The 21,933-nt window shown below is 43.8% G+C and overlaps 1 protein-coding gene across 3 annotated transcripts in view; it reads right to left on the reverse strand.

The window, feature by feature from the left end:
- STK16 (serine/threonine kinase 16) overlaps positions 1–21,933 on the reverse strand; it is a 250,437-nt gene that overhangs the window by 191,154 nt on the left and 37,350 nt on the right. Inside the window, exon 1 of one of the 3 annotated variants that reach the window (XM_069616906.1) lies at positions 9,036–9,055. The exons of the other annotated variants lie outside the window; for them this stretch is intronic. The gene's annotated coding sequence lies outside the window, so the exon portion shown is untranslated. Of the gene's footprint in view, positions 1–9,035; positions 9,056–21,933 lie in introns of those variants that run through there. 3 annotated transcript variants of the gene reach the window in all.

Consider the following 21,933-nt stretch of genomic DNA (forward strand, 5'->3'; position numbering starts at 1 on the left):
CCAGAGGTTAACTACTCAGTTTGATAGTTTTACAGAAAACGGACTTCTTTACGGGGTGCGTTTTATGCGACCCGGTGCACAGGGGCGTGGGTTCTCAGCCAACGTCGACCCCATGACAGGAAAGAACTGGCAGATTTCCCACGATGCAGCCCCTCGAGCCAGCAGTGAAAACACAGTGAGGACTCTGAGAAGGTAAGAGAAGTAGTGCACATGGACTCGACAGCTCGGTGGAGCGCTGAACTAGGACACACCTACATTTAAAAGTATATGCCCATCCCAAAATTAGCTACAGCTCAAAAATGTATTCACACAGAGAAGTGGAGAGCCAGACTTCAAATCAGTGAGGGCAAGTATTATGTATTCATTCATCATTTAGGTCGCCTGCGAATCGGAGCACTGCTCCTTGTACATAGTTGGAACCAAGGATGTATATACATTGTTTGTACAGCTAACCCATTTCTCCTCTTGCACAACGCACCACCACAGTTTACCACAAGTCACAGGCACCCTGCTCGCACATAAACTACAAACACTATTGCACAACACCTCTGCCAGAAGAATGAAGCAGCTTTCAATGACACAAATTGTAGCTTCCCACAAAACTCTCCTTACACACAATTCTCCCCTTTAAGTCCATAGTATACCTCTGCTGCGCCCATCCACACTACATTCAGACATGGGTGACTAGCAGGGTCTTGGCCCCCCGCTCATGGCCCCCTCTCACATAACTTTGATTGGCTATAATGCACACATGCATATAGTACCTCCAAATTCTCTCAAATTGTGGACTCCCGTGCCACTGAGGGCATTCAACAGACAGCGTTTTGGAACCATAATTATGGTGAAAGGCGCTATACAAATAATGAAATAAATGAATGAATAAGTATTCAAAATCTTGTTCTTGACCCACGACTCCGTGAACCACGTTTGAGTACAGGATAAAATATCCAGAGGCAGAGAAGTACCCTCAAACGCCTTCAGGAGAGTTCCAGAGTAAGAAGAAAGTCCACAGAATTCCACAGGACCAAGACTATAGGCCATCCACTTGCATGGTGAGAATTAAGTAAGGTAAGCCTCTGTTTCACCACACAGGTACGGATTCCACAGCAGCCAACCCAAGGGAGTATCAGAGGAGACTCAAAAGTAGAGCTGTAGATGGCGACAAAAGAACCAGAAGCCCAAGAGGAAAATGCAGCAAAGCAGGAATGCTAGTCCATGGGAATTGCGGTTGAGACTCAATTCCAAAGGATCTCGACGGACACTGGAGCGAAGGCATTACTGAGGGCTAGTATCTCGAATAATATCCCACCACAGGACCCAGAGGTTAAGAAACCAGGTTAAGAATGGGCAGTTTTACCACAACACAGCCCCTTGAACAAGCAGTCAAAACACTGGCAAGGAAGACTCACGGAAGGCAAGAGAGCAAGTGCAGATAGATCCCAGCAGCTCAGTGGGCAAAGGAAGGAAGACGGTCCCATGACAAGGACTGAGGTGGAGGTGACCCGTCACGACCAAGGAGCAGATAAAGGCAGGCTGTTGGTGTCCAAACTCCTTGGAGGTCCAGGTAACTGCAGTGAGAAGCGTAAGATCCTGGCAGAAAAAAGCAGTGAACAGCCTGGAAAACCGTCTCTGGATGGAAGGCCCGACTGAACAGATCAGTGGAGTTGACTCTGATCGAAGTGGAAAAAGAAAAGCAGTGGAACTGTACACTTTGAAAAAAGGATTTAGTTTCAAGAGACATTTTATGGGTGTGGCTCAATCAGGCAACATATGCCTTTCTGGTTTCCTGTTCGTTGGCCTTTTACTTGGATACAACTAATATAAGGGATATGTGTAATTGCCCAAAGCATATTAAAAATCTGGAATTTTAAAGCAATTTAGCGCTTGATTTAGCCATTAGAATACACCATCACCCAAAGAGATTTGCTGGCATGCAGGGAAAACAAGACGTTTCCTAATGCAACAATTCATCTGGAAACATATCAGTGGGGCTGGGGCAGAGACAGTCATGTGCTTTAATTGCAGAAGTAAAAAGAAGGGAGAAAAGAGCATCAGCATACCATCTCGCCCAAGGCCTACCCTGATCCCTGTTCACTAACTTTGTAGACCAGATGGCAAAACAGGGAGAGAACAGGGGTGTGTAAGGGAGGCATGGTATGACAGGTATGACACTGGCACAAAAGTTACAAGTTTCAAAACCTTTATTAGATTCTTGTGGTTTGGAAAAACTCCTACATTGCCCTATAGCTATGACTGGGATTTACAACAATATAACGGACAAGTGAAAAAAGTGTTTTTGCTGCACCTGTTGCACGCTTGACTAAGGGAATGTGGAGTCTTCAGGAATAATACAGAGACAGTGCCTCAGAATGCTGCAGTGATACAGTACAGGGTTTCAAGGGCAAATACTGACTGAGCATCCTTGGGCACCTGTAATACAGTCAGAGCACCTGTCTTGGAGAGACGTAGGGTCGATGCTATAAAAAGGCACAGGGCACGAGTGTGAGATCGGAAGCATGAGTTAACCTGCAGTAGAGCAGATACCAGTTACAGATTACAGTTACAATATGGAAGATGCATCTACTGGCCAGGCAAGAGGAGGGGGCAGATGTGTCATAAATCGGGGTCAATGGCAGTGCTGGAGAGGTTGAGGAGCATGGTGGACAATTGGGATGTGGTCCTCCAGTCAGTACAAAAGGAAAAAAGGAGGTGGGGGTTGCCCAGGAACAGTGAGAAAAGCAGTGCTGGGGAAGGAGTGCAAGGAGTGGTAGGAGGGAGACCAGACAGAGGGGCAGGATCGTGAGGTACTAGCACCTGTGCCTGCACGGATTGGAGTGGGTGACGCAGAACGCTGTGGGGGTGGTTATACGTATTTCTGAGAAAGGGGAGGAAGAGAAGAGGGGTGGGAGGGGGGTGGGTGCAACAGAGGTGCAGGAGAACATGTTGGGAAAAAGGGGTGCATTGACTGATTTGGCAAATAGGGCCTGCAGGGAGAGAAAGGCTGATTACCGGTAGTCTCAATGGTTGTGGTGACGGCAGCTATTAGGTGTAATACCCACATTCTGACACACACATACAGGGTCCTGACAGCATGGGGGAGAGATACCCGGACAGAAGGGCAAGAAATAAAATGGATTTCAGAAGGACGGGTGCAGTGTGCAGCTTAGAAGCGGCAGTGAACAAAATCCCAGTGAAAGGGGTAGTGTCAGGTCAATGCATGTCAGAGATTGTCAAACAGGATGCTTTCAGGGCATGTGCACCTGGGAAGGATATTGCCAGGCCCACCTATAAAGAAGGTGGTCAGTGGCAGCATGACTCAATAGTGTTTGGGGCAGCAAGAGCACAGTATGGTGAATTACAAATCGGTGAAGTTAGCTCTGACGAGAAAGAAGATAACAGCATCTGAGCGAGAGCGGCCCATGACACCGGACAATGACCTACAGCCACAACTAATGGCATCCATAGAAGATAAGGAGTGGCATGTGGCGGAGGGCCCACAGCTTGAAGTGGAGAAGATTATCCTACAGAAGAGCAAGAAAGAGGGTCAAAGGAAATGTGTGCAGCTCCTGGCCAATCGAAAAGGGGAGGATGAACAAATGATGCAATATATCAATGCAGAGAAAGAGCAAGACAATGCATTTCAGTGCCTGACAGAGATGGCTTGGTAGCCCACGGCCAAAAGGGGCTGGCAGGAGCACGTGGACATTTGTGTGGCTCATTGGAAGAAAAAATAGAAAGAGGAGCCAAAAAAGGAGCAGTTCAAGCAGATGGATGTGAAAGGCACTGTTAGGCAAGATTGTATGCAGTACCCTGTGGGAGATTGGACCAGCCTTGTCCTCTTGGCAATAGTTAACCCAACCTTTGGTATAAGCATGTACTTCACACGTTGGTAGAGTGACTGAGCAGCCAGGCTTATCTCAAGAGGGGTCAATGCGAGTTGTAGGGTGGTTACACAGAGATTCCCAGTGACAAGTATCCAAATAAACACTTACTCAAGTTAATAAATAATTGTTTAATCCAGAAACCTTAACAGTCAGTTGAATAAGCCTTCTTTAGAATGGAGCAAATATATGTAACACAAAAATATACTTCAAAACCACACTCAGTTTCAGTAAATCTGTAGATACCCATTGGGGATGGCACACAGACACTTCCTACACCCTGAGGGGACTTAAATAACTAGGACACTGTGGACATTGCTATATCACCAGTACATTCAGAGCAATACTGAGGTTAGTGTAAAAAAGGAAAAGAGGAGGGAATAAAACAATGGATAACAAACACAACTAGTGCCACACAACAAATTGCGCCAGTGTTAAACTGAGTTTCTTTAATTATGTTTCCATTAGCAACTAGTTGTCCGTTAGCATCACTAGATGGTAGCGAATATTAGTCCTTCTCCAAGATCCAAGATCCGGACTCTGACAGATGTAGGCAAGGTACGGGGAATCTTACCCATAGATTATTCCTTTAAAAGGATCTTGGAGAAGGACTAATATTCGCTACCATCTCGTAATGGTGGTACACAAGAATACTATATGTCCAGCTGTGAAGAAGGCCAATAGCCGAGACACATGTTGCTAACGGACCTCTATTTGCTAATGGAAACCTAATTAAACAAACTCAATTTAACACTGGCACAATTTGTTGTGTGGCAAATTTGTTGTGTGGCACTAGTTGATTTTGTACCTTAAGATGCAGTGGGAGTCCTCTTTGGCCTCACGCACTGTGACAGGGAACATTACTATCTAATGTCTTTAAACCGCAAATCACTGGCGCATTATTAACCTCTCAAACCCAAACCACAACAGAGAATTTATGGTTAACTAATATTCTTAAACAGGCAAGTACTTTTTGAATCCTCCAATGCAAAGTAAGTTAACCCTTTCCTGGGGAATAGTTAAAGCACAAAGTCAGTGGGAAAAAGGTCTCACTCTCTCCAGGTCAGAAATTAAAAGTCCTAAACTCCAGCAAAAGAGCTGGGGGTCTCTAAGGTAGAAGGGAATTAGCACATTTCTGAGAATTCTCCCCAACATGCACACAGTGGGAAGACTGGCTGTCGTAATTCATGGCCTATAAGTGAGAGAGTGGTCACCGACCAAGTATTCACCATGCAAGATGCTATTTGAGAAAAATATGACAAGCACTGACAAGTTGTTGCGGACACTGACTGCGGGTGCACCCAAGGACTGGGCGGTACTAGAGGCAGACTATATATTGGAAATTAAGAGAAACATTGACTTTGACAGTGCACACAAACATGACAGACCCGTGAAGGAGGAGGTGCTAGATGTTAATGACAGGGTTGCTCAGAGTTAGAAAGGGAGTGACGTGTAGTTTGACTGTTTTTGTTGTTTTAGATGCACCCTGGATAATGGCCGATGATGGTGGGGGTGCTTATACAATACAATACAGTGAATGAATGGCTTTAGAGGAGTTAAGGCATGTTTTTTGTTTTTTTCTTCCTTATTGAGTATGTGTATATCAGAATAGTTTTATTGCAGTGTGCGTTATGTAGAGGTAGTGCAAGGATTTGGACGGATATAGTGGTTCATAGATCAAATGAGAAGAGAGAAAAGTGGGCATATGTTACAATTTGTGATACTGCACTTTCTTTTGGTTTCTTAGAGATACATCGGATGCAAAGGTACTGGCCTATAGACTTGCCTAAGAAACTGGCCTAACAGCTAAATACCCATGCCAAGCGATGTCGCAGAGCACAGCTGAGCTGTGGAATGCTGTGATGCCTCAGACTGCCGGGCATGAAGAGCCCCTCCTGAGAACGCACACAGCAATGAAGCTGCTGGCTCAAATCCCAAGGCTGCCAGAGCCTGCCTCGCAGAAAACCGCCGACAGTTGTGAAATGTACTTTCTTCCTCCTGTTCTACGAAATGACCTGTTTGTTATCATACATGCTGCTTTATGGGTGGAGAATAGATTTAGCTACTCCATTGTACATAAGGATGAGCCAGGCTTTGGAGGGGCAGAGCTATGAGTACCCTCCCATGCACTGGTGTGTGTTGCATTACAGCCAATTTCTCTCTACCTCTGGTCTCCTGTGTATTTTTTGTATCCAGGTGCCTGGAATGCCTGAGGTGTCGTGGGGGAACTGGGTGAGCACTGGTATCGTGGGGAGCAGGACGAGCCTGTGACAGCTTATACCCGTTTGAATGATCCCCACAATGTGATCTGTGGAGACCTGAACATTAAATGTTTAGATGACCAGGTCAAGTTGCTCTTCAAGTGTTTTTTACAAAGGGGCAGAATTGTGGATCTGTGAAGTGAGTGAGCATTGTCTCCATATGCTATATGGTCAAACTAAGGGTGGTATCCCAGGTAACAACTTGGTTAAGGGGTAAACAGAAAGCTTGCTTGTATTACTTCTTTGTTTCAAGCAACCTGCTGAACCTACTGTTGGTGATCCCAATGAAAGATAGGATCATAATTTGCTGGAAATCAGGTGCAACAGGAAACAAGAAATATCAAGATGTATAGCTAGAGATGTAAATTAGGTTTACCAAGGGTGGAACAAGTTAAGTCCAAACTATTTCATCAAAATACAGCATCAACCGGAGTAGGACCAATGTGGACCTAAACTATGAAAGGGTACTAATAGACTTTGCTGAAGCGAGACGCAACTATGGGAGGGCAGACTTTATACCTATTGACACTTACAAAGATCTAGTGGCGACAAGGAAAACGTTTTGTGCAGATCAAAGGAAATTAAGGCTACCCCTTGCGTGAGAGAGAGACATTTTAATTAAAGAATGAAAGCAGCAATACAGAAACTGGTCGATTGCATAAAGAGCCCTGCGATTACAACATGATGCAGAACTAATGTTAAAGTTCATATGTAAAAACAACACCCGTAACATGCAGGACTTGATTAACAACAATGGTATGCTGCAATCAGCCTTACTTTCTTCACCGGTTTCTGAAAAGAGCTGGATAAATCATTACACAGCTTTATTTGCTTTGGTTGAACAAAAAGATAAACATGAAGTGCCTAAACCCCCAAGGAAATGGTCAATTCGACAAAGACGATATTGAGGGACTCATTGGAAAGCTAAATTCCTCCCATGCCCCCGGGCCCGATAGTCTCACTCTCACCAATTCCATGCTAAAGGAAGCCCTGGGTCCATGGGCGGACCTATATTACTGTGTTACTAATTAGCCAGGTGATGGCTGCTAGAAAGGGCCAGAGCCCTTGCAAAACGGCATTGATTGTCCCGGTTTGCAAGAAGGGCGTTAGAGAAGATCTGGGAATGATCGTCCTATCGCCCTTCTTGATATACTGGGAAAGATCTTTGCGTCGGTACTGCTACGCCATTTAAACACCTGGGCAATTAAAGCTAGATAATTAGATCCTCGACAGACCGGATTCATCAGGGGGTGGGCACTAGCCTAAACCTCTTTGGGCTGAACCTGCTAAAACTAAGAGCTCTAAAGAATAAATCAAAGATTCACCTGGCATTTTTCGACTTGGACCAAGCGTTCAGCAGTGTCAGCAGAGAGAGGCTTTTGGAGAAACTACAAAGTTGGAAATACCCAGCTGACCTTGTTCAGGCAATCAAGACCCTATACTCCTCCACCTCAATACAAGTTAAACCAACAACGAAAGGCACCTTCTCAAACACATTTAGTGGTCTTAAACAAGGCTGTCCTCTGGCACCAGCATCGTTTAATTTATATTTATCGGATGTATGCGAGTCCCTGAGAGGTATAAACGCCTTTCCTCCTAAAATTCATGATTGCCCAGTATCTTGGATCTTATATGCAGACGACTTGGTCATTATTGAACAAACGCCAATAGGCATGCAGCAAAGGCTAAATCAATCCCTGACTTACCCAAGCAGGAATGACTTGAGAATGAACACAAACAAATCTAAAACAATGACTCTAAGCACATCACAAAGGAAGTCCAAATGTGCCTTTAATTGGTATGTGGGGGTGGAAGGTTAATGCAGGTGGATTTGATAACCTAGCGTTAACATCTGAAGTTAAGAAGTTGGTGGCACAAGGGTTGGTATTGCACAAGCAATACAGAAAGTTTACTATCATTCCGGCCTTGACCTTTTATAAACAAAAGGTTGCGCCAATATTAACCTATGGAGCAGAGGTGGCCATAAATCTTTTGTGGTTAATTTGGGAGGGCTTGGAAGATTGTTCTGGAGAAGTGTACTCCCGTCTTCCTAAGGGACTTCTGATGGTTTCAGTTAGATATGGACTGGATCTGCAGTCAACGTCTTCTATTGTTCTATGGAAAATGTTACCAATGTGTGTCATGTCAGACTTCATCCCCCCGTTTGATCTTTTGAGAAATAAGAATAATGTCAACGGATTGGTTTTTAGATAACTGGCAAATGATATGTATGGGCTGGTTAAAATTGGTGAACACCTTGGTTGAGGTGCTAATAACGAATCCGGGGATGGTTATGAAAAAACTGCTCTGGCAAGATTGGCTAGACACGCAAGCAAAAAGAAGCAAATATACACTATCACTAAACCTAGAACATGAAAGGAGACCCATTCATGGTCTCCCAGCATATCTAGCTACATTTTCTTGTCCCCACTATCCGGACCAATTTATGAGACTGCGCTTGAATATATTGACTAGAAAAGTACTAAGTGTCCGCAAACCGATACAAAAGATGCAGTCAAACTGTAGATTTTGTGAAGAAGTGGGACTCATTGAATAATTAAATCATTTGGTTGTGACGTGTAGGGGGCTAACACAACTAAGGTATTTTGGGACTTCTGTGAATGGTGCTAGCACGATGTCAGCTGTTTTTCACAGTGATGACGTTTCTTGAAAATGTTTCAACTATGCCATAGAACTAGTAAATGAATCTTTACAGGTTGCGTTTTTATTTTTAAACTGATGTACACCATGTAACGGGTATTTTTCTGAACGGGACGAAATGATGTATATTGTATATCGCTCTATTTTTTCTTGTTTGAACTATGAAAAGGTTTGTAATAAACCAAACATAATAAAATAAATAGGGTTGGGACTGGGAATGTCAGTTTCTCACCAAGTCGATGCCAGTTTCAGGTAGTCCCTCCATGGCACCCAGGTGAGTCCCATTTTCAGGGAAGTGCCAGCTGGCTGACAGGAATCTGGAGGGGAAAGGAAGAGCAACACTGGTTTTACTATACGAGCCAGAGGATCTCCTTAGAGGAAAACAAGATTGTTGATGCATTCTGCAAGCAAGGGAAACTGATAAATCTACGGACCGGTCGGCTCATGGAGCTGCTAGACACAGGGAATAATTTTCTGCCTCATAGCTGGGGTTAAAGGTTGTACAATCTTCCCACATTCCACACTAGGTCTAGTGATTTTGTCCATTTATACACAAACTATAGATGTTAATTTGTGATCTTTGTTGAAGCAATCTGTACGCAATGCTAGTTAACCGCCTATTAGCAAAAAGCTGGTAGTATATCACGGTGAAAAGCAAACCATACGAGCTACCCAAAAACAGCAGTGACATGTGATAGACTTGCACTGAGAAAGAAAGTATGATGCTGTATGATTGTATCTAATGAAAAATTAAAAGCGCATTACCAATGAGCAATGCATGAAAGGCATATTGATGGCTGGAATAGTGCCACTGCTGAAGGTTTGATGTATTAGTTATTACATTACACAAACTGGAGGTGGATAAGGAGCTGGAAACAGCAAACAGATCCACAATCCGGCAAGGAGGGTGGTTGGGGATCTTTGGTGGTGCAGGGGATCCAATAGGATTCTAAGTACAGGGAGTTCCCTCGTAGGAGAGAAGGTGGTATTGAGAGGCGATCTTGAAGCCAATCACTGTTGAAAGGGCCTTCATTTCTAGGGGTGGGGCCAGAGGACATTCTAGGGGGAGGCTGGGGTACCTATATCTTTTGGTTGTAGCCCCAGATAGAAGCTCAGGGGCTATAAACAAAAGGCTAACTAGCTCAGAGTCCTGAAAGACCTGACAGTGTATTCCCGGATCGTTTCCAGACCTAGCAACACCCCTGGGCGGCATGTGTGGAAGCCAAGAGGGTGAAGGAGAGAAAGCAGGAGGCAGCGCATCGTGGACAGGTATGTGGAGGAGAGCTTGGCAGTGTAGAGTGGGAGGGTGAGTATCCAGAGAGATTCAGTGGTGGCAGGTTTAAGGGGAGACTAGCCCATGTATGGATTAAAGTACACATAAAAATAATTTGAATCTGGAGCATGAAACCGGTGTGCAGAGTTTGGCGAGGGAGATTGCGGAGGGTATAGGGAGCCAAGTTCAATACCTTGCCGACAAAAACAAAAGGTGTAGAGCAGGAGTCAAACAAAGTGGCTGGAGAAGTATTCTAGCATGCCAAGGACTCTGGAGGCATGTAAAGTTTTGGTGACATAAAAAGGTGAGATGAGGACACATTTATGGATGTTCATAAGGTAAAGCTTGGCAGACGTTGAAGTGGGGGATGGAGGGCTAAAGTTTGCGGTTGATGCCAAAGGCAACAGCCAGATTGCAAACCTTAAGGTGAACCAAGGAGGTCAGCGGGAGAGGATACAGAAGAAGGGAAAAGGAATTCAGTACTGGAGGCCAGGTGAAAAATCACTTCCGTTTTAGGGGTACATTCAGCAACATGGCACTATCCAGTGACTGATGGCAGAAAAGCAGTTTGTGATGCGAGAGGACAGCTCTGGAGCAAACTTCATTATATCCAGGAAAACATATCATCAAACATGCAAATTGCAACAAAATAGCTTTTTTACAAATCATAAAGTCTTTCGTCAAAGGGCAATTTGCAAGACAATAGAAATACACAAATCAATGTTTATCACAAGTACAGCAGTTTAAAGGCAGCATATGTTGCGCCCAAAGAGACTTTCCATTCAAAAGGTGGCCACAAAGCATTCTGCGTACTGCGCCTAGCAACATATCAATCAGCGATACAAAAAGGATTCACCATTTAACAACACAAAAATGGTATAAGGGATATTCTGGGATGCTCGCTTTCAAGATCACATCGCACGATGCAGAGATTTCTGAGCGTTTGGCCTTTCACACCTTTCGGGGTATCCATTCCCAGTGGACGCCCCAATCTATTTTCACGAGTTGGAATTGCTCAAGAGCCATGAACCCCATTGTTAGTAGTTTCCCCTCTTCCCTTTGTTCAGGAGGTGGAAGATTGGCCCACAGTTCTTTAGCATACCAGCCTCTTCTGCAACAGTGCAGCTGTCCTGCTTAATTGAAGATCTTATCGAGCTGCACCGGGAGCACAACACAGGAACTGCCACCAGCTTACTGCAGAAGACACAAAACTGCAAAGTGTTCACCAATCAGCTCAAGTTTGGAATGGTGCCAAACCTGTTCCATTGCCACCCCCCCACCCCCCCCTCATCTACAGCAATGGGACTATACTTACCAATCAGTAACCATGCAGCATCAGCGTCATTATCCCGCTCGACGTATCAGAATTCTATCTGCATCTTCTACTATTTCCTACGAGAGATCGTAAGCCGTAAGGAACCTGCAGGGCATCAGATGCCTTAACAAGTTAAGCACTAAATAACTTTCCCTTATGGAACTGGAGACTTTATTGCACCCACATGACTTCCCTGTAAGTAGGAGGAGCATAATTATCTACGGTTTATGAGATTTAAAACATACTTTGATATACCAGTGTTCATTGTTACTCTGTATTCTTGTCTATAACACTCTTCCCTCCAAGGAGCTGACCTCATCAACCAACAACTACCACTAGGTTTGGCTAACCGGTTTGCTTAGGTTTAGAATGTTGTAACACCAGACTCACAAAGGACTGAGGTATTCCTCCTTACATACCTGCCCTATTACCTCAAATGTTTTCAATTCCTCAGGCACAAAATAAACAAGAGGGAGCCTCACACCCATTAGGAAATAGGAATTAAGGGTGTGGAGATTTAAATGATCCATTTAACAAGGGCAGATGCAGAGAACAATAACACAGTAACATTATAATAATAATAATGCATTTCTTATATAGCGCTACACACCCATACCCCTCAGAGCGCTGAAATAACAGAAGACATTATTTTCCCACAGAATAATGTATCGACCTCAGAAGGATGAAAGTCTCAGTAGGCCCTGCCAGGATTCGAACCTGCCACAGCAGACTGCGCACAGATATCAGGGGTGAGCGCTTAGCTCACTGTGCTATCTGACCGGCATGAAGATTGGGATTGAAGAGAAAGGGCTAATGAGGGGCAGAGGCCTTACAAGCATGTATAACGTTTTGCTGACCGACAAAGCCCCAAATATTGGTAAGCGTCGCATTTCAAGGAGTGCCTGGAGAACAACCTCAGATGAGTTTGGAGCTCCATATCGTCAACACTCTGGGTGCCCCTGGGACCAATGTCTTAGAGCAATGATGGACACACTAAAACCCAGGCCGCTGCCTTTGCAGGACCAGATGTCTGGGAACTCCACTCATGCCAGGAAGTCACTAGTGTTGTAGACATTATGGATCTCACCACAGTCAAAGTAAGATATTCAGGGCCAAAATCCTGCTTTAGAAAGGGGCCAATCAAACCACATAGCCCAATCCACATCGTTTCTGTACGCAGAGATCTAAGCCTCACTCCCCTTATCCCCCATCAAAACTGAAGGAAAAAGTTTTAAACAATTACTGCCGATGCAGGGAACAATCACACTCCAGAGCACAAATACTGTACTACCAGCTCCTTGATGATCAAGAGTGAACTGCCTTATCACAGAAGTTGCAAGCTACTAGCCAAAATAAAATGCTACTCCCCCTTCCCCAATTCTCCACAAGAACACATCACACCATGTCTTACTTGCCTAGATTCAATTATCACTCGCCATTGGCTAGTGGAGAGTGTAAAGTTTGAGCTCTATTCATCATAAAAAAGGGGATGCCCCAGATCTTCCAATCTGGACCCGATGTCGACTATGGAAAGAGACTTGCTAAGCCCATTAAAAAAGATCTTAGTTGAGGGGATTCCAAGATGGCCACCGTGAGCAGTGGAGTGTGAAGATTGAGCTCCTCCTGCTCGTCTCCGGGAAAATAAGATACGAGATTCACCCTTCACAGAAGAAGAGTGCCACATGCCTCCAAAAAACCCCAGGACCGTGGAGAAACTGCGGAGAAGGAATTAAACAAAAGCAACGTCATCAACATAGCGCGACGATCATGAGGAGCTGCTAGGGTGTGGCGAGCAGTATGCAGTTCAACGCCGATTGGAGGAAACGGGTCCGGAATCTAGCCAACCATCTGGTTTGCGAGTCCCAGACCCGTATATGTCTAGGCACTCTTGTCTTTTCTTGGGGGGCGGGTGACTGTATGTCACAAAGAATCTGTAGAGATGGTGATTACACTGCAGCGGGATCTACAAACCTTGACTTTCAGCAATCGGAACGAAAACGCTTGCATTGGGGCATATTAATCATTAGTCCACTGAGGGGCTATTCAAGTTCTTGAGCAGAGCACTGAAAATCGATTACATAGTCGCTTGCACAGTGAAGACATGGTTAACTACGGGGACTAGATGACAGCAACAACCATCGGGTAGAGGAACAGGTGTGCTGTGTCTTAAGTTAGCCTGTATATCAAAAGTGAATCCTTACTGTGGTAAAAGACATCGGAGAGAGCAATCAACGGAGTGAGCAGGTACTCTCAATATGCAAATTCGAACCCCATTGGCAATGGGGCCCACATCGCAAGAGAGGTAATGAAAATTATGAATACCGAAGCGCTTGTGTTAATAGTACATAATTAAAGCTCAAGTTAAGTCTGCCCATCTACAAGGCAAGAAGACATTGCAACTCTTGTCTTTGAGGAGGCTATCCCTGAGAACCTAACATATGGTGGCAGACGGTGCCCACTTAACAATTAAGGATTAGGGGACCCAGGAGTAACACAGGGACGGAGCCATTTTTACATTAGGATTAAAACGTAACTACAGATAAGTTAAGGTTAAAGCACGAGCTGGATCTGCAATGCTGAAAGAGTTGACAGAGACATTGAGGGTGAACTCAAGTACAGTGCCTCTAGGGATTTATCAGCGAACTAAGAGTAAGATCCCTTATATGTTATTGGAAGGGATCACATGGTCACAACCGCTATATTGCAGGGGAACAATACGGCATCCCATAGCAGAGGACACCCAAAAGCAACGATTAATATTTGATTAGTGCAGTTGGATCCTTCACTGGGAAAGGTGAAAGTTTACAAGAGTGAGTGGACACAGAATTGCTTCCCTGAACAGCCGTGGCATCTTTGCCCTAGATTCCAATACAAGTCTGTAGAGCTTACTGAATAACTTCAGACTATAGACACCCCGTACAAATGTCCCGGAAACAAACTAAAGAATCAACAGAGGGGGCACCTACCCCCAAGATCCAGAAGAAAAAAAAAACAGGAGGGGGCCCTTTCAAAATATTGGCGCAAACAGGGGGAGGAAGGATCTATGTAGGAAGGTCAGGCAATACATCAAGAAACAAGTCAGGCTTCGTTACCAAAAACACTGTTGGAGCGATATCCAACAACAGAGGTAATTAAACAATGCTTCAATGTTTTAAGGATCAAATGACGGAAACGCTTCAATCTCAACTCGCCCTCATAAGAACTGAACTCGCTCAATCCTTGCAAGAAGTGAAAAGTGATATAAATGACCTGGCGGAACGAGTAGAATCGAATGAGACAATGATTCAGGAAATAGCGGAAGACACTAGCAAAATAGATTTATTGAGTGATCAGTTGGCAACGGTGACTCAAAAATGTTGAATTACAACTCGAGGACCCAGAAAAGAGATCGAGAAGATCCAACATCAGGGTTAAATTACTCCCGGAAATTATCGAGGACAGGGAGTCGAGAGCGACGATGCAACAAGTGTTCGCTGATCTATTAGATTTGGAAAAGGAAGAAGACGTCTTGATCGACCAAATTAGTTGGGTAGGTCTGAAATGCAAAGAACCAGGAGCAAGACCTATGGATGTGGTTGCAGCAATTTAAAAATACGGACAGAAAGAGGCGATTTTGCTGGCAGCAAGGAAAGCAACTCCCATCAAGGTGAATTGTTCAGAAATGTTATTATTCCAAGACTTAGCACACGCAACCCCATTGAAGCGAAGGCTGATGGGTCCAGTGTTTCAAGCCTTAATTAAAAACCAGGTTTGTTATAGATATTTCCCTTTGGGCTTTTTTCTTTCACCTGGGATGGTCAGCAACATCGGGTTACGTTGTGTGAAGGTTTGCGGATCTTGAAGTTAGCAGATGGCGGCGAAGGGAACCAGCAAAAAGACATACGTAAAATTCAGGAAAAGGTGAGATTCAGAAGATGGGAATGGATGAAACCATCGAGATAAAAACTAGTGACAAGGGTTCGAAGGAACTGATGACTGAATACGATCGACACAGTTCCGGTGATGGATGATGTGCAATTGTGTTAATTGTGGTATTTTGTGTAGCAACAACAAAGATATGGATAGGTTGAAGGGGATAAGATGTTTCAATTGGAGACGGCAAGAGATGGAGGGTACATTTCTTGCTGCTTGGAATCAGGAGGTGTAGGGTAGAGGTAGACCTGCACAATCAATCCCAGAGTGTGAAGTGGGCTCGACCTCCACGGCACAATGCGTGGAAGGATGTGAAATATGTGGGGCTCGACCGGGGAGAAGGGAAGGAATGGGGTGTGGGGGATAAGGTAGAGAGGGATTGGGGTTGTTGTGTGGGTGGGGAAAGGTTTCAGAGGGTTAGGGGTTTTAGAGTTGGGGGGAGGGCGGGTGGGAGGAGGTGGTCAGCTGCCATCTGAATGAGAACATTACAAGTCCTGTCCCTGAACGTTAGAGGCTTGAAATCCCCAGTTAAAAGACGCAAAGTTGGGTCATCTTGAATCGGGAGAAACCTGATATAGTGGCGTTTCAGGAGACACATGTGTCGAGGGGAGATGTGAACAAGCTTAAATTATATGGTTACTCACATATTGTTCAATCGGATGACAAGGGTAAGAAGGGAGGGGTTTTAATAGCATTTAAAAACTGAGTTGGTCAAAGTATATCGGAACAAGAAAAAGATAAAGAGGGTAGATACTTATTTGTCAAAATACAGCTGGGCAGAAAGCGCTACACGATTGCAACGATTTATGCTCCAAATACGGGGCAAGATGTGTTTTTGCAATGAGCACTAGATAAATTAGAATGATTCGTGGAGGGGCAAATTATACTTGCAGGAGATTTGAATTATGGCTTGGGACACCCAGGTTGACAGAAGTAAGGTAACCCAACGCAAAAACTAAAAACGCCCATGGCTAATCTATCACTGATAGATGTGTGGAGGGAAACTGAGCGGGGACGAGGGGTATACATTTTATTCAGCAGTTCAGACATTCTCAAGGATAGATTCCGGTTGGGTCTCGGCGTCATTGTTGGGGCAAATACAACAAATGGTAACAGGCAAAATATTAATAATTTCATATGGCAACGAAGGGTCAGGGATATGGCGATGGAAATTCCAGAGCAGATAATAAAGACCAGGTGATGGGCGAAGAGATTAGGGAAAAGATTAAAGAATATTTTTTACTAAATGGGGCTCAGGATACCCCCCATGGGTGGGTTTGGGATGCTTTCAAGGCAACTATAAAGGGGTGGACTAATTGCAAAAAAAGCTCAAAAAGAAAAAGTATTGCAAGCAGCCCAATGGGACCTTGAGATCCAAATAGAATCAGTTAGGAAGGAAATGGTCACAAATCAAGGGGCACGAATTCGGAAAAAGCATAGATATCTTAGAGGACAATAAGATTTGTTACAAACAAGGCATGCAGAAAAGGCCCTATTATATTTAAGGCAGCGTTATTATATTAAAGCTAACAAGGCCGATGTACGAATGAAAGATGAAGCTAGAACTATCTGTACCATTGAATCAGCGCAAGGGAAAGTTGGCTATTCTCAGCATATAAATGATGCATTTACTAAGTACTACTCAGCGCTATATTGTTCGGATTGTCCAGATCCTAAAGTGAAAAAAGCATACCTAGAACTATGCCGGTTAAACAAATTAAAGCTAGCTGACGGGGAAAGAGTTGGAAAGTCAAGTAACACCGAGGCAGCTATAAACTCATAGCCCCTTCGCAAGGCACCGGGACACGACGGTTTTACTGCAATATTTTATAAGACTTACATTGATGACCTAATCCCGGTTTTACCTTCATTATTTAATTTGTTCAGGGGAGGAAGGTATTATTACGCCCTCAATGGAAGAAGCTAAGGTGGTGCTCTTCCCAAAGTCGGAGAAGGATAGGACCCAATGTGGTTCTTACCGACCCATAGCGCTTACCAATATTGATGCTAAGCTATACACTCAAATATTGGCAACTAGATTGGGGTGACTAGTACCGTTGTTGATACATCCAGATCAATCTGGGTTTGTGACGAATAGAGAAACGATTGACAGTACTCAACGGGTGGCCCATTTGAAAGGAAAGATAAATAAAGCGGAACTGACAGGAGGGGTACCAATGCTTGACGCAGAGAAGGAGGTTGATCGGGTTGAATGGTCCTTCTTATTCCTAACAATGGAGTATATGGGATTCGGCCCGGGGTTCCTACAAATGGTAAAAGCAAACTATTAAACCCCAAAATTGCGACTAGCTATTAATGGTGATCTCTCTGAAGAAATCCGTGTTACGAGAGGGACTAAACAGGGGTGCCCGTTATCTCTGATATTATATGCATTGCATCTTGAGCTTTTATTGTCTAAAATTCGAGACGAGGAGAACATTAAAGGGATCCCACTTGGGAGAGAAGGCCATAATGTTACGGCCTTTGCAGATGACTTATTGCTGACATTAGAGGAGGTATCATCTTCTTTACCAGCCTTAACAGCAGAGTTGATGCAATTTGGTGAAGTCGCGACCCTAAGAAATAATCAGTAATGATGACAAATTACAGATCAGAGGGCAAGACAGGCTAATCAATTTATAGTAACAAAACATGGTTTGCGATATCTGGGTATACAGCTATGAGACTCTTTGGAGTTGATGTATAGATCCAACTATCTCCCTCTCCTGGTGTCAAACAAAATGGCTTAAAGAACGAAACTTTTTGATGCTATCGTGGATGGGATGAATAAATGTAAAAAAAAGTATGGTCCGCCCAAAGCTGCTGTACTTTTTCCATGCATTAAAGATTAGGATCCCACTGAAATTCTTTAAGGAACTTAATTAGACAATGATTGGCTATATTTAGCAGGGCAAGAAACCTAGAGTTGCTTGGAAGGTTCTAACATCCTCAGTACTAAAAGAGGGAATGGCGATTCCTAATTTTCAGATTTATTATCAGGCTTCCCAATTGCGGATTATTAAGGAATGGTTAAAGGGGGACTCTGAACAAATTTGGGTACGAATGGATAGAGCAGTGGTTGGTAAACCCCTCCATGAAGTTTTATGGTGCCAAAAGCAGGATCGTCCTGTTAAAACGTATAGAAGTAAAATAACAGCGTTGATAGCGCAGATATGGGATACAGCGGTGTAAAGAGCAGGTGTTACCACGTTTCCCTCTCCTTTCACACCTCTTTTTTCATAAACCCCAGTTTACTCCAGGATTAGAACAGAATGCATTTAAGCAATGGGACTAAGCAGGATGTTTGAAGAGGGGCGATATGTATGAAGGTCAGGAGATTAGAACTTTCCAACGGTGCAAACAGGTATTCTTATTGAAAATGAAAGATTAAGATATGCTCAATTACATCATTTGCTAATGGTCAATAAGCATCACATAAAAAGGGATGTAAATGCTTTTGAGATGTACGTTATCACTAATACAGGAGACAGGCATATGGTGGGGGCGCTGTACAGGATAATAGGAGAGAACTTGAGTCGAATGCAATGGAGTTATGAAACGTTGTGGTAGAAAGATATATGTACTGCAATGTCGGAGACTCAATGGTTAGAGGTTTGGAAGGGAATTCCAAAATTGATGCAGGCAATTCAAATACGTGAAATGTGGGTGAAAGTGATGGTTCAATGGCACCCAACGCCTGAGAAGTTGCACAAGTTTTATAAAAATGTTTCAGACGAATGCTGGAGGGGATATAAAGATAAAGGAACTTGGGTACATATTTGGTGGGATTGCGTAAACAAAGCTATGCATGAGATGTGTGGCCTCCAGATACGAAGAGGCACAGGAGAATCGATGCTGGGATTGGGCGATTTTTTGGAGATTTTAACCGAAAGGAAACAAAGGAAAGCATATGATATTTTCAGTGGACGCGGTGACACTCATCGCTCAAAAATGGAAGCAACTTGAGGCTCCATCAGAACAAGAGTGGTTAACAAAAATTTGGCATTATGTCTCCCTACAGTATCGTACAAGGGGAACAAAAGAACTTCAAGAAGGATTGGGAGTTTGTTTTAGACTTTCTACATAAAAACTTTCGAAAGAACTGGTGCCCGCAAAGGTTAAGGTTTTGAATTTGAACATATTCAACTAAAAAGTACACCATCTGGATGGTAGAACAATGTTTTTACTGAATGCAGCTGTTAAGGAATGGGAGGGTGGGGTGGGGAGAAGGAGAACGCATTTTTCTGTTGTATTTTTAGTGGTTCGGTAAAAAATGAAAATACTAATAAAAACACGTTAAAACAAACCCACAAAGAACCTGGCATGGATTGGGTCCGAGTACACGAGGAAAAGACTGTGTTCCCTGATGCCCCATTTAAAGGAGGGAATCGCTACTGCCTACTCACAGGATTAACTGTGCGCAACAGGTCATGGCGGTGCACTCTGCATGTGCATGAGCAAGCTGGGAGGTGGCATACATGCAGACCATTTGGAAGGGATAAAGGAGCATCCCAGATACTCTCTAGTTCCCCCACCCTCCATGGCCCTGTCCAAAGTGTGCCGGGGTGCCATTGTGCTATTGGCTTTTGCAGTTGCTCATTGCATTTATTCATTTGGAGGCAAGAGTTTGTGTCAACCCTATAAAGAAGGGCACAGCTCAAAGAACATGCAAGCTGAACGGTTGAACGGTTGATCTTTATGTGGCTATTAGGTGACCCGGTCGACTCTGGCCGAATAAATACGAATAACATTTTACATTTGTAGCAGAAGAATAAATCCTGCAGCATACTGAGTCTGCTACTGAGGCCCAGAAAATGCTCTTAAATGCTGTAACATCCCCGCTTTTACATCATCAATGTTAACACTCAATAGCATTAACCTAACATACTTTCAAACACTAATTGACCAAAGCTGTAAACAATGTAAAGAAGAACGGTGCTACCCCTTAACAATCAGTGTGTGATGAGGCCTAAAAGTAGGACTGCATGACAGAATACAATCATGCATGATATATGAGGCCATATGTAGGAGGGCATGAACTACTTGATGATTTACATTTGCCACAAGATGAGAATGCTGTTTTGTACCAAGACCCGCACCAGTTTACCAGCTATACCTACGCAAAGTGGGCCTCGACATTCATGTAAACTTGCTAGTTAGAACAGATGGAAGGAAATAACGACAGCGCAAAGTCCATAGGCTTATTTCAGGCCAAGAAATATTTGAACAGCATTCATGAATTACTATTTACCTCCAGGACCATTGATGGAGCTGCTCTACCCAGTGCATGCTGGCAAGTTCCATGCTTAACACCAAAGTATAGGCTCCATGAAGACCACAAACCCTCCAAACAAGCCAGGCCCCCAATTGCAAAATTAACATGTTGTGAAATCCTCCTACATTACATCAGTTTATGTGTGCAGTGTCCAGCCACTTTACAAACGCTCCTGCAGCTTTTAATTCTTATTTCACCTTCTCTTGCACCACTTCCACCCAAACAGTATCACACTGCCCAGTGAGGGGGATGGAAAGAGAAAGTGATAGCAAGCAAAGGAGTAAGAGAAACCAAGACAGACAAACTAACAGAAGAAAGCATGGGGAGTGGCAAGGTGCACAACATTAACTCACAACAGATTGTTAACTTACCCGGCCCATATAACCTCCAAACCTTTGACAGCGCTGAACAAAGTCTGAGTAGGGCGATGGACAGAACATAACCAATCCCAAAGGTAGACCACAAAAACCATGTACTCAACACATAACTCATTGTTAGGACAGTTTTTAAAACCATTTAACTGAGGCAGTGCAAGACTCCACTCCTGGTATAAAGCTGCACCACATGAGTTCAGGGTAGCGTGGACCGTGCAGCCAGGCTTATCTTAGGAGGGAGAGAGAGCTGTAGAATTAGTACAAATGAAATTGTAATACCAATGGCCCAAAGAAACACTGAAACACTATGTATGTAAAAATAAAGGATTTATTTAAATACAAGTAGGCTCAGATAAATCTAGGGGTAATTAAGTACTATCAAACATATGTAATCACAACAATATGCTTGAAGGTGTACAGAGCAAAACAAACCTCATTTGGACCACCTAACAGTAGTTCTACGGAAGTCAAACCTTTTCATACACATTCAGTATATGTTACACATTCTTGGGGAGTAAAAGCCAATGGTTACTTTCACAATTACATTCAGTAATGCAAGGGCAGTAGACCCTACCAGTTGTACAGTTACTCAGTACAAATCACATAATCAGTCAACTGGACAATATTCTTTTTGTGAATAGTGGAACACTTATTCCAGGCACTGTAAAAACCTATAACTACTTTTGTGATAACACAGTTAAAACCTAAGTATGTAATATTCAATTACAGGTGCTTTTGAGATCAGTGAAACACAGATTGAGATGAGCAGTGACTCTTGTAACTTATTTTTGGATGGCACACAGCTAACTCAAGGTAAGTATGTAAAGACTGGAGGGGGCGGGGGCTGTCTGTAGTTCTGCTCTCCATTTGATAGAGGAGAGGCATAGAGGACCCCAGCCAAGATTCTCTATTTGGTAGCAATGGTCAAGCAATCAAGGCCTAGCTGCAGGCTGGTTCTTAAGTAGTGTAGTCCCCAATTCC

The sequence above is a fragment of the Ambystoma mexicanum genome, chromosome 9 (assembly GCF_040938575.1).
Source record: "Ambystoma mexicanum isolate Mex_15411 chromosome 9, UKY_AmexF1_1, whole genome shotgun sequence".
Taxonomy (NCBI): domain Eukaryota; kingdom Metazoa; phylum Chordata; class Amphibia; order Caudata; family Ambystomatidae; genus Ambystoma; species Ambystoma mexicanum.